This window comes from Sphaeramia orbicularis, chromosome 7 (assembly GCF_902148855.1).
Source record: "Sphaeramia orbicularis chromosome 7, fSphaOr1.1, whole genome shotgun sequence".
Lineage (NCBI taxonomy): Eukaryota > Metazoa > Chordata > Actinopteri > Kurtiformes > Apogonidae > Sphaeramia > Sphaeramia orbicularis.
The window spans coordinates 19,771,825-19,786,272 of record NC_043963.1 but is presented as its reverse complement, the minus strand read 5'-3'; the positions used below and the strand labels follow the sequence as shown (position 1 = coordinate 19,786,272).

The following is a 14,448-nucleotide window of genomic DNA, read 5'->3' as shown; positions in this document are numbered from 1 at the left end:
CAGCTTTGCATACAGCACAAAAAGACAAAACAAACAAAACAAAACAGACAAGTTAGTAACTCGATTATCATTAACATTAAGGTTAGTATATACTCTAAAAAACTTTCTAAAAAACCGTACTCTAAAAAACTTCCTGTACAATACTGTAAACAAAACACTGCTAATTTAAAAATCTGTAGAAACTAAATGTATCATCAGTGTACACTATTTACACAGTTCAGGGCACAGTGATTTAAAGTGGAAGATCAGTACATTAAATATAGGAAAATAGGTGATTTTTCACTTAGAAATGCAAAATACAAAGCATAATATTCCAAGAAATGGTAATAAATCCCTGAAGAAAAATGTATTTGGGAACTGCTACAAAAGTAACACTTGGTCTTTATGGCTTAAGATCTAATTGGGCTGAATGTGACCCATGAATTGAGATAAGATTGCACCAGTTGACTGTTAGTATCTTCAGTGTAATATTCGCACGTCAAAACTTCAACCCGTGGGCTGAATCGGACCCTTTTGGCGGGACCGGTTTTGGCTCGTATGTTTGTCAGTCCTGCCCTAGAGGGGGACATGTTTCATTGTCCTCCAGTCGCAGTTACCTACAGTCCTGTGGTATAAATAAAAGTGATGCTCGAAGGAATCAATAGGCATTTAGTGTCAGTCTTTCTCTGCTGTGCACCTTTCATGAGGATCAACCCCCTTGTAAAACTGTCAAAAAGGCTTATGTGTGCACTCCAATAATTTAGGCGAATAAAAAAATGTGTTTTGTTGCAGCCAGGTTTAGTGATTTGCATAATAAGAATAGTGCACACCTTGAGAGTTGCAAGTGTAGCTTTGGGTAACTATTGACTGGATCAGCTGAGAAGCCCAGGGGAAATTTCCTTCCCAGCTTTTTTTTTTTGTGTGTACTGAGCAGTCTGTCTGTGTGCATCATGGGCAGCTCCCAGGTGTGGTTGTGTGTAAAGCTCTCAGTTTTAATGAATGGGAAGTGTGGAGGGTCTAGGCTGCTCATCAGACCATCCAAGGAATTATTGAAAAGGGAAATAATCCTCATAATAGTGGCAAAAAACAACAACAAAAACCCCCCCAAAGCTTTGGGGACCCTTGTGCGTCTCTGCTCACATGTAGGGCCTATTAGTTTTCTCACTGGGTACAATCTAAGCCCTGAGGGAAGAAAGCCGCTCTTACAGAATCATCCAGGGAAAGAGTCTTACATAACAAGTCGTATAATGTCAATGAAAAAGGGCCTATTTAAAGAAGCATGAATAACATGAGAAAACAACCCACGTTAATGTGATTGATACGTGCAACAGCCCACCTATACACACACATCTGCACATTATCAACATAAATGGCTTTTAGAGAATATTCCATGCATATCCAGAGTCTTGTTCAGTTCATTAAATAATATTAGGTTTATTTGGAGTTGCAAAAAAAAAAAAAAAAAAATCCTGTTTATGCTCGTGCAGAATATGCAACATGCAGGCCCACTCTCTCTCTCTCTCTCTCTCTCTCTCTCTCTCTCTCTCTCTCTCTCTCTGTCGAAATGCCGACCTCGTTTTCCATGAATTATTTCTTATTGCGGTTCACTCCCACGGCTACGGAGCGTCTGAGCCGGGGACGCGCCTGTGCGGTCGGGAGCGCGCCGCAGTCATGCCTCGTCCATCGCTCGCATCATCAACACCAGTGTCGGAAAATACAAGAAGAAATCCGTCTTTTTCGCCTTAAAATTCGTCAGCTCTTTCCGGGGGTTGAGTAACTGATCATTTGACCTCAACTCGAACGTGATCTGTCATTTTTTTTTTTTTTTTTTTTACACCAAATGAGATAAAAAAAAAAAAAAAAAAAAAAAAAGGAGAAGAAGGGAACACTGGAGGAGTACAGCTGTGTGTGTGATGTGGTGTTTCTGCTCTCATCCTTCATCTCGGCGCTCATTTCTTTAACTTGATGCTCAAAAGGGTGTTTAGTTTTTTCTTTTTTTTTTCTTTTTTTTTCGGGGATGTTAATGCCGGAGAAGCGGCTTGGACGGATGTGAACTGATGTGACTAAACTAGAGTATTTCCATCAACCATAACGATGACAATAAACGTCTTGTGAAAGGTAAGATGACTCTAATAATCATTATTATAAGATGAATGATTAGAAGATGATTCTAAATTGATTTTTTTTTTTTTTTTTTTTTTTAAACTGAGAAACTCACAGCTTCGTCCAAACAGGTGGTGTCCTGCATGAGTAACCCCACTGATGAGAGGGAAAAGTAAATATTTAACTGAATATTCTAACATTCCTGTGGATCTATACCAACCGTTTAAAATCTGACCTATTTTGAGGAATAATCAAATTACATGCAGGATGAATGGGGATAGAGAAATGTCCTTTCTAAAAGGTTAAACTACTGATATGGCATGCCCCCCCCCCCCCCCCCCCCCCACACACACACACACACACACACACACACACACACTCAGATTGAACTGAATAGCATCTTTTACATTGTAGATATTTGTGTTGCTGGATTACTAGAAATGACCAAAATTAGACAATGAGTTAATATTTAGCAGCAATGACTGAAACAATGCACATGCTGCCATTTCTGCTTAAACTTTTTTTTTTTTTTTTTTAAAGCTGATATTTTCACCTGTATTATAAGGCAGTTTGGACATGTAAGTTTCATTTCCCTGTAAAGTAGCATGTATTTTATTTCAATAACTTATATTTCAGATACTGAAAAAGCTACACAAAGGACATTTTGTACATCTCAGACAATAACGTGGTTGCATTGTGTCACATGTGTTCCCCTCCACACATATTTTAATACTTTTTACACTAGAGATGAGATATTATAAATATTGGATCTGGTGGATTATATGCAGTCACAGGTCAGAAGGTGGCCATGCAAGCCAATAATTACGTTCACAGCTGAAGGGGGAAAAAAAAAAAGCTGCAGCCTGCATGTGACAGTTGGTGCTACACCAACCACAAAGCCTCACTCACATCAGATCTCAATGTTTCACGGGGCATATGTGACATTTTGTTTGTCACACATTTGGCTCTGTCATTTTGTGACCGCGTTAGCCTGTGTTCACACTAGTCTATTTTTTCACTTACCCACACACACACACACACACACACACACACACACACACACACACACACACACATTTGCAATTTACCCATAATGTTGTGCTATCAACAAGGAGGAGAATGTTTGGAAACAATAATCATGGCACAATCCCCTACACTAGTTTTGCATTTAAGTCATTTTCTAATACGGTGTTATTTATGCTCTCCAATGCTTTCCTGCTTCAGAGACTGACTCGAAACCCTCTGCCATATGGTGCCCAGTGATCCAGCTACAGTCATAGCTGGAGGTATCTTAACATAAACAGGAAGAGCCTCTAGGGTTACATTTGTGATGGAAAATTCAGCTACTTACTCTGTAACAAAACTGGTCGCTCAGCTGGAGAAAGTGCTTTCATTGTGCCTCAGAAATATCAAGCAACACGCCGGATTCGAGCTTGTGACCTTTTAATACCTTTAACGCCCTAGTGTTAATGTTTTGATTAAGCGTCCTGTGACACTCATAGGCACCGGTGCAGCTGCTAATCCAGGTGTTTGCTAAACTGGAAAATTAAGTGCAGGAAGGGGGCGATATGGAAATGCCATCAGTCTTTAGTCCTTTTTTTTTTTTGCATGTGTAAATTACCTTTAGCTAAGGACTGATCAGAATAAATGGTTGTTTTTGTGAATTTCTGCAAACCAAACTGTTTTTAAACCAAAAATATGTATCAGCCTTCACAGACAAATGCTGACAATGTTGTTTTTTTGTTTTTTTCAGACACTGTGCTCATATGTATGTGTGACTTGCATTGACACACTATGGCAACATTTTTATTTGGTGACTAGTTGGAAATTTTTCTTTCATTTTTGATTAAAAATCACCAGGAGGCTCTACAGTTACTAATCCAGCTGTTTACTAAACTGTTGTTGTCGTCTGTTAAGTGTTTAACTGTGGGACGAGGTTTGAAATATACATGTGAATGAACCAATGAATAAAATATTGCTATTGCACATTTCTGTAAACCACAGATATGCATTATCTCACTGTTTAAAAACCAAAAATATCTACAATCCGTCACATATTCGTTTTACTTTTTTTTTTTTTTTTCTTTTTTTTTTTTTTAAAAAGACTGAGATTGTACATATCTGTGGTGTGCATGAAAATACAATTTGCTAATTTTTTTATCTGCTAACTGGTCTGATTTGGTTCTTTCTGTTTTTTTGATGGTGCATCCTGTTACACTGGGACACCCTGCAGCTGCTAATCCAGCTGTTTGCTGAACTGGAAAATGCAGTGCAGCAAGGGAAATTTGGAAATCCTATCAGTCTTTTGTGAAAATTACACAATCTTTAACAGTAAATGACCTTTTGTTCTTTGTGCTGGTTGAATGATCAGAATAAAATATTGCTGTAGCGCATTTCTGCCAACCACAGTTATGTATTATCTCACTTTTTAGAAACCAAAAATATCTACAATCCTACAAACACTGAGCTTATACTTATCTGTGGTGTGCATGAAAATCCAATTTGATCATTTTCATCTGGTAACTGGGCTGATTTGGTTCTTTCTTTTTTTTGATGGTGCATCCTGTTACACTGGGACGCCCTGCAGCTGCTAATCCAGCTGTTTCCTAAACTGGAAAATGAAGTGCAGCGAGGGAAATTTGGAAATCCCATCAGTCTTTTGTGAAAATTACACTATCTTTACCAGTAAATGATACGCTGGTTGAATGATCAGAATAAAATATTGCTATTGCACATTTCTGCAAACCATAGATATGTATTATTTTGCTGTTTAAAAACCAAAAATATCTACAATCCGTCACATATTTGTTTTATTTTTTTAAAAGACTGAAATTATACATATCTATGGTGTGCATGAAAATCCAATTTGCTAATTTTCATCTGGTAACTGATCTAATTTGGTTCTTTCTGTTTTTGTGATGGTGCATCCTGTTACACTGGGACACCCTGCAGCTGCTAATCCAGCTGTTTGCTAAACTGGAAAATTAAGTGCAGCAAGGGAAATTTGGAAATCCCATCAGTCTTTTGTGAAAATTACACAATCTTTAACAAAAATGACCTTTTGTTCTTTGGTTGAATGATAAGAATAAAATACTGCTATAGCACATTTCTGCAAACCACAGATATGTATTGTCTCGCTGTTTAGAAACCAAAAATATCTACAATCCTACAAACACTGAGCTTATACTTATCTGTGGTGTGCATGAAAATCCAATTTGATAATTTTCATCTGGTAACTGGGCTGATTTGGTTCTTTCTTTCTTTTTTTTTTTTTTTTTTTTGATGGTGCTTCCTGTTACACTGGGACGCCCTGCAGCTGCTAATCCAGCTGTTTGCTAAACTGGAAAATGAAGTGCAGCAAGGGAAATTTGGAAATCCCACCAGTCTTTGCTAAAGATTACACACTTCCTGCAAGAAAATTATGTTCGAGTCAAGCTGGTAGCTGCAGTAACGACATAAGAGACACTTTATGTCAGACAAACTGATCTGGGTTAAACTTGTAGAGCTTTCTAACAGACCAGAAACATTACAAGTGTCTTTAATCAACTGTGATTAAGGTTTAACGAACCCACGGAGCTTGTTTTGATGGAATTCATTACCTCCACTCAGTAGGTTTGTGTTCACCTGCACCTGTTGGTTGGCTGGTCTGTCAGCAGGATCATGTTAAAACTGCAGCAGTTGTTTTCAAAAGGCCAGTAGAAAAGCTGAATGTGGGACAAGGAGGAACCAGTGTCAGCGGAAAGAAAAATCTTGGAATTGAACTACAGGTCTCCAAGGCTGTGGCTCTACCATATGGTCCTCTAGTTTATTTCCATTTTGGTGAGAAGAAAATAATCCAACTTTGCTGCAAAAGACAGTTGGAGCTGGAGTTTTATGTATCTTCTTTCATAGAGGTGCACTGTGTAGGATTCAGAGCCATCTAGTGGTGAAAATGGTGATTGCAACTACATCTGCAATGATTATTTGATAAATCAATTCATTTTCATTTACTTAATCACCAACTAGTTTGATAATCAGTATGAAAAAAAAGGTCTTTACTGCACTAATTTCAGTCTTTCCTCTTCTATTGAGCATTTGTGGGCTTAGGCTTTAGGAAATTCATCAGCATTAATCAGCATTTTCCTACATTTCACTGACCAAACAACAGATCGATCGACACATTAATCATAGTTAGTTGCCGGCTGAATTGCACCCAACTGAACACCGCTCACATCACCCCCCCTCCTCCTTTACAGAGCCTGTAGAGGAACCTAGAACCCCCTCTAAAGCTAGAATATGTTTTGTCCAATGCTGTAGACACAATACAGTGCTACATTATGGGGACTGTGGAAGAAAAACGGCTCCCTCTGTAGATATAAACAGCTCATTTTAACCTATTTTCAGGTGATTATACCCTAACAAAAGATAATTATGTATATTACACTCAAAGAGTTTCTGGTAAATCATACACACCGGACATTTAAAGTACCTTTGGACTTAAAAGTATTGATATAAACTGATGATTATTTAAGCAGTGGCTTAGTCTAATGCTGTTTATTCATGATCCGCTGGTATAATATGCACTTGAGCAACGTTGAGCACTCTAATCCCAGCCCTATTTAAATGAAGCTTGTAAGACCCAATGCCCAGTACATTATAAATAGTTTGTCATTAATTAATCACCTTATATTGCAAAAATATAGGGTGGTTTGATGCTCTAATTTCCATATATATGTATAAGAATGTATACAAATGTCATTTGGTTTATGGCTGGCTATCTGTTTTTGTTTTTTTGTTTTTTTTCTGTGATAGAAAAATCTTCATTATATACACAGTTGCGGAGAAAATTATTAGACCACCCATGTTTTCTTCAATTTCATGTTCATTTTAATGCTTGGTACAACTAAAGTTACATTTATTTGGACAAATATAATGATAACAACAACAATAGCCCATGAGAGTTGAATTTCAGAGCTGATTTCTAGATATTTTTAATGGGTTTTTTTATAATAACCAAAATCACTTCAGTTCTTACATCAATATCTACGGCATTGTACTGACAAAAACAGTGCTTTTAGGCATTCCATGTTTTCTTTTCTGTCTGTTTTAGTCACGTGATACACACAGGAGTTAGTACTTGATTGCATAACCATTGTTTTTGATGACTTTTGATGGTCTAATAATTTTTTTCACAACTATAAATACATAAATAGTTATAGCTTCACTATTTTGCAGTCTTTCAGTCTGAGCACAATTCAATCATACAAATTTTTCATATAAAACAAACCATAAATGTCATTGAAATCTTCGTCTTATATGCTGATACAGATATTGGTCACATGTCATATGATATTTGGCTGATATATTGGCGAATCCAGAGGTGGAATATTTATTTAAGTCCTTTTAGATTTTCTTACTTGGTGCTACCGCTGAGTTTTCCTGTTGCTACATTGATCATAGCGGCTGCACAGGAGCCATTGCAATTTGGATGAGATTAAAAAGAAAACACACACCAAAACCCTGCAGCAGTGAGATATCGATCCAGCTGAGAAATCATCTTGGCTCAGCTCCGTTGGCAGTAAAGGTCAGAGGTCAAAGGCTGGAGTTTATGATTTTCTAATGGTTATTGGAGCTGATAAAGTTCCACTGTCTTCAGGGCAGCGGAAGCCAACAGAAGCTTGGATGAAGCTCTGCAGGTTTAGGGGCTTTCTGCCAACTCACTTCACCGTCCCACTGTTCTTCAGTGAAAAGCTGTGATTAAAAAGACGGAGCATTTGTATGTGTAGTTAGTACTGTTTGCGTGTGCATAGTATGTGTCTAGGGATGTTTGCATCCAAGGAGACATTCTGGAAGGATCATGATGAAGTAAATGAACTGATAGTTGTTATGATTCTTCACGTCAGTCAGTGTGGAACAGACAAATGGGCCTTTTTGCTTTTACTGGCAGCTCAAATTTTAGAGTGACTTTACAAAACTATGAACCTCATATGACGCCAAATTACAATCATAACAAGTCTATGGTTGTTCTGTAGTCTTTAACCCATAGGGGTCTGAGCCTATTTTGGCCCTTTTTGAGTACTTTTGATTTTGCCTTTATATACTATATAAAGAAATGTTTATTATAACCATGTTTGGTATATTTTTTTCAGTACAACTTCATCTATCTCATCTGCCTATTATTTTTGCACTTTAACCTACTATATCAACACAAAAGGACAAAAAACACACAAAAAATATAAAATCTGATGTAAAAAATCTATATAATTTATTGCATAAATAACACAAAGATGCTTAACAAACCTTTTCAAAGACTTTAAAAGTGAATATTGGTTCCAAATATTAGGTATATAAAATCAAAATTGTAATAAAATAAAACTATACTCAAATATTTGACTTAACAAAGCATATCTTTATATAGGCATTTTCTCCGGTTTTCTCCCCCCCTCCCCCCACCACCCCACCCCTGGTCCTCCCAGTTTCCGCATCCAGTTCAGGTGGGGGTCATCCTCACCCTTACCTGGAATGCTAATGCAGTCTGTGGATTAGAATCTGCAGATTTGTCCAGTTTTTTCCGTTTTGAAAAAGGACAAAAAATTATGAAGATATGGTCAGAAATCTAACACTCCCCCACCTCATTTTCATACTTTTACTCACGTTTGTTTGCTCCAGTTTCAAACCGTCATATCTCGGGTTGTATTTGCTCTAACATCACATAAAAAGTGGGAGAGTGTTTCAAGTTTGCACTTTCGAATGCATTGTCCCCAGTGGTCTACGTGACCGACTTCTGACGCTACAACACGTTGAAAATGTCATGTGATTGAGTCACGGGGCCGTGACCGTGGACCCCTAAGGGTTAAAACACCTAAATAGCTACCGGCAGTCAAAAGCATCTACTGATACAAAATGTTTAATACGTGTTGATCCACTAATCCTATCAATACATGTAAATAATTCAGGTAAAATACAGTTTCTCAGATTTTCATGGTCCTCAGATATGACCTATTTGGACGTTCAGAGGCTCCGTAGTGAACATAAACAACACTGATTCACAAGTAAAATCCATGACACTTGTTTTTACATTCAATTTTGCAGAATTATCACTTTTTCTTCAGTCTTCTCAGTTCTGATATAGTAACCTTTGAATTTATTCTGAGCTTTTATGAACATACACATTATCAGTAAAATGAATATGGTAAAATATGTTGATTTTCACTGAAAAATGCCAAATGCAGAGGATCATATTCAAATAAATGGAGATATATCACTAAAGAAAGGTTGAATGTAGAGGAAAATGCATTTAGATGTCACCACAAAATGAGTCTTTAAGGGTTAAGCTCCACATGATGAATTGTAGGATTTAGGTGGATTTGATCAGAATAACATTTACAGATTCGTGTGTTTTATCCTTCTGCTATTTGTTTCAAAGATCAGACCTTTGTATGTGTTTATAATCTCAGTGCGATTTAACAGTTAAGGTTTAGGCAATAAAATAACTTTCCTCACCATTAGAAAAACATCGTGGTTTGACTTGAGCGTAAACACATTGTGATTTTTTTTCCTTCTTTTTAATCAAATCTTCAAAGTCTTTTTCTGTATAAAACCAATTCCCTGTAGAGCTGACAGAAGGGCTCTCAGAATACTGAAATTAATTGTGATTGATGATATTGCTATTGTCTATTCCTACCACTGTAGTCTAATAATAGTTACATTTTGCATATGCGCCAGATGAAGATGAAGAGACATTTATTGGCATGGAATTCTGAGACATAAAATTAATGATATATCTGTCTGTCTATGTTAATATAACAGATATGACATGACTCAGATAAGCAAAGCCCAATACGTTGCTACTGGACCAAGGTATGAAACCAAAATAAACCACTTCAGTGCCAGGAGAAGAAAGAGATTCAATAATGATATGATTTATTAAAAGAAAAAAAAGAAAGAACAATCACAGTGAAAAATGATGTGGACATAATGTTAAAATATCCTATTTGTATTAGTATTACAAAACTGCTTTTATACAAGTTAGGGAGGCAATCATCACAATCATTTTGACTAATCATTATTATTGCAAATAATTCTGCTTTGATGATTCTGCAAACACTATATCAGGCCCAACATGTAGTGCATAAATATAATCCCAGAGGAAGTAGTTAGAGTAATATCAGTGTAATTGGTGAGACACAGTTGAAAAACGCTGTGAGTTAATAGACGTTGATTAATTTGATATTTGGATATGTTAGAGACAATGGATTTAATGACTTACAAACGTGGAGGAGTGAGAATTCAACACTGTTTAATGTGGTTTGAACGCAGCAGCAAATTCTGTCCATGTATATTAAAGGGGTCATATTTTGCTAAACCCACTTTTATTTGTCTTTGGTTCATTTATTTGTGTGTTTGGACCCTAATAGTTCATAAACTTTGAATTTGAACCCTCCAAAGCTATCTTTATATTCATTCCAGCAAAAATAGAGTGGATTTCTACAACCCATTTCAATTCCTTCTTAATTTGTTTTGTCTATAACTAGTTACGCCATGACATTTGCACATATAAGGTCAAGACTTGTGATGAACATTTCTCCGAGTACGACATAATGGTTTGTCAGCAGCAGCGGTTGTAGTCCATACTGAAAATATGTCCAAACTTTGAGCCTAAAATGTTCAGTTGTTGGTTGTATTAATGAACACAAGTGGCTGAATGGGACAGAAAGCACAGTCAACAACCTGGAGGGGGCGGGGCCTGAAGTGGCTCAGTTACATTTAAAGGGCCAGCGCTCAAAACTACCTTTCTGGTGTCATTACTCAGAAATACATTTGAAGATGGACCTGTGGAGTTGAATTAATGAAGAATTCAGACCCAAGCATAGCATTTACAGTTTATGTAGACCACTGGAAATGTTTTAAAATGCATAATTCCATTTAAAAAAGCAAAATATCACTCCTTTAAGACATGACACTAAGAAACTAATAAGGTTTTATTCAAAACGGTTAAATCACATCCAGTCACGAATCTTTAAATCATTGTATTACTTAAAGTTAGGTTAAAAAGTTGGAGTGAGAAGTAAAAGTGGTGAAGGACTTTATGTTACAGTTGAATGTTTAGATGAACAGATTCACTGTGCAGCTCGTGTTTAAGTTGATGTGTGTTTCTACTGATGGTTGCTTTAGGACTAATGCAGTTGCTATGCAACATTCACAGTAAGAGCCTCAGACTGGTTCCAGTGCAGTGGAGCTGTGTGCACAGTCCTGTCACAGTGGTTCACAGTGGTTAAGATGGCCGGTCTGATCCAGGGATGACTGTGTCAGTTATTTGTGACACAGTAGCCTCTGGTTTTTCTGTTGAAAAAACAGCTGCTGGTTATGTTCTGAAGGATATTCACTCTGGTGGGATGGGCATATGTTTACTGGAGGATGGGCTTGTTAATTTACCACTGCTGGCTGCTTTTTAAACTTCCAACGCTGTCCAGTGTGAACACACTGAGAGGAGAGAGGCACCAGGAAGAGGAATATTGGAAGGAAGAGTTTATTTAATCTTCGGGTCATTTGAGGTTTTAATACCATGGCATGTGATACAGTACGTAAACAACTCAGAGGCCAGAATAAAATACTGCAGTTGTACATTTGTGCAGACCACAGATATATGTAATCACAATGTAGTGTGTCATTGATGGATCTGATACTTTTGTTCCATTTCCTGAACAGACAGGAGGTGGCTGGTGTTGAAACTAAATCCAAGGCTCAGCCACGAGAGAATGAGGTTCACATCCGATACACTTTTAGGTTTAGTCTATAAAAGCACTTCAGGGTTTGGAAAAGCTCATGGTCTGATTTAACTATTACTAAATACTTAGTGAACGTATCATATTTTGTAGACTTTTTCTGTACTAACCACAGCCTGCTATGTTCTCTAAACTGAGCAAGTGCTGTAAGTTTAAAATTCTATCATGACAATGAAGTGATACAAATGTAGTAGGTGGTTCTTTTGGTGGAAAACAAACAGAATGTGTTGTGATGGGATGTCTCACATGTGATGTTGTATCCATGCTTAAGAAGTTACAACACTATGAGGTTGATACATATGTTAGTCTGAAAAGGTGTTAATTTTTTAGATCAAACATGTTGAAATTATACATGTTTCTGGTTTTCAAAAACATTTTTTTCTGGCAAATAGGTTTAAACTGATTAGTTTTTAATATAAAGTAGTTTATTGTTATTTTTGCCCCTCTGTGATATTCGAATAAGTCAAATAGTCCCTATGATGTCATTCAAATCGGTAATTATTGTACATTGGCTTATATTTGCTTACATGTATACAGCTAGTATGAGCCAAAAAACAGAAAAGCACATTTAGGGACATCATTTAGTTTCTATGTTTATGTTTCTAGGGACCTGTTCTATCACATACATAACCCCCCCCCCCCCACCACCATATATAGGTAATCAACAAAAATCCCAATGCATTTCTCCTCTTCCAGTAAATCTATAAATCTCATGTCTTACATATTTAACCAGGAGTCCAACAGAGGTCATAAATATCCCCCTCCCCCCGCGTCTTTAACATAGTTAATCAACTGCCTTGTCAGGTTTTCCGTGACACGTCTGTTGAGCAGTCCTCCTGCTGGACGGTGGGTTTTTGTCGACCCCACTGATCATTTGTCACGCAAGAAGGAACCTCTCCAGGACTCTCATTGATAACTAGAAAATGAGCATTCACTGCTGATGAGTAAGATTGATAGTGTTTTGGCCTCTGAGGTTCCAACCTAATCCCTCATGAGGTGAAGGAGAGCTCTGCACCTTCACCGTCTGGGCGACAAAGTAAACTGGGGATAATTAAGTATGATACAGAAGAAAAGAGCATCATATTATACTGATTTTTCTTTTTTTGGAGCCAGATGCTGGACTCATCCATAAACTCATTATCTGTAAACGTCTGTGTCCTTTTCTTCTATAATATTTTCTGACTCCCCGACTGCTGATAAATTAATTCATGCATCTTTTACATTCACTTTCATCAGGAGGAAAGTTCACATTTTAAATGAGCATAGAAGCAGTAAAAGGCTTCCGTTTAATCATGCTCCTAGCCAAAATATCTTATGGCTCACTACAGCAGGAGAGTTTGCTTAGACTTAACAAATTACAGAATTAGTCACAATAATTAGTCTTACAACGGATGAATAGTAAAACGCTTCACCTGTGATGAATCTGTATTTTTTCCAGCTAAATCATCCCAAGACACACAACCTTGGATGTTTGGATATTCTAGATCACTTTAGTTCAGGGGCCACATTAGAGATGCACCGATATGACTTTTTCAGTTCTGATGCCGATACCGATACTGGGGTCTTGTGTATTGGTCGATACCCGATACCAGTCCGATATCATTGTTAATTTAGAGCAGAGTGACATTGTCATGTGTGCGTGCAGGTGTGTTAGCGACTACTGTTGTTCATCAGAACAGTATAAATCACTCGGCACATACCCCCCACCCTACTCACAGACCTCAATCTGGTCGGAAATGTGTTTTCAGGGTGGCAGCAGGTAGTCAATGATTCTCACTTTCACTTTCACTTTCTCACAGTTTTAACTACCGTGCTATAAAACCACCACGTCTTCCACATACAGGTCCATCACGTTACTTTTAGAATTACGTTCGGCATGCTCGTAGCCCGTATCGCAAAAATTTAAAGATGATAGATTGGTCTTATGGATTGGTTGCTTTTACCGAGCTCCGATTCAGCTAAAATCTTGGGCCGATATCAGATCTTAATATCAGATCGGTGCCACCTTAGGCCACATACAGCACAATATGATCTGATCTCAAGTGGGTCAAACCAGTAAAATAACATAATAACTTAGAACTAATGACAACTACAAATTCTCTCTGTGTTTTATTGCAAAAAAATAAAATTAACCTCTGAAAATTTGCATTTACAAGCTATCCTTTCATAAGACAAGTGAATAACCATGAACAACCTGTAATTTCCAAAGAAAAATAAATGCAATTTTAACTTTTTTTATGCCTCATCTTCTCATTTTCACATGTGCATTACAACTTACAGATCACAGATAGATAGATAGATAGATAGATAGATAGATAGATAGATAGATAGATAGATAGATAGATAGATAGATAGATAGATAGATAGATAGATAGATAGATAGATAGATAGATAGATAGATAGATAGACTGATTGATTGATTGATTGATTGATTGATTTACTTTATTAATCCCCTAGGGGAAATTCAAAATACAAAATACGGTCACCGCTCCACAAACACAGCCAAACGACATCAGCACACAATAAATAAATAAATCCAGAGTATAAGTAGCTGTGAATAACTTAGATTAAAAAGATGTAGACTTAAAAGACAACATTTGTT

The 14,448-nt window shown here is 37.0% G+C and overlaps 1 protein-coding gene across 1 annotated transcript in view; it reads left to right on the top strand.

Moving 5' to 3' along the window:
• Positions 1-1,605: 1,605 nt before the first annotated feature.
• The window catches only part of LOC115422848 (probable G-protein coupled receptor 153), a 98,165-nt gene continuing 85,322 nt past the window's right edge, over positions 1,606-14,448 (top strand). Inside the window, exon 1 of the mRNA XM_030139435.1 lies at positions 1,606-2,097. The gene's annotated coding sequence lies outside the window, so the exon portion shown is untranslated. The remainder of the gene's footprint in view (positions 2,098-14,448) is intronic.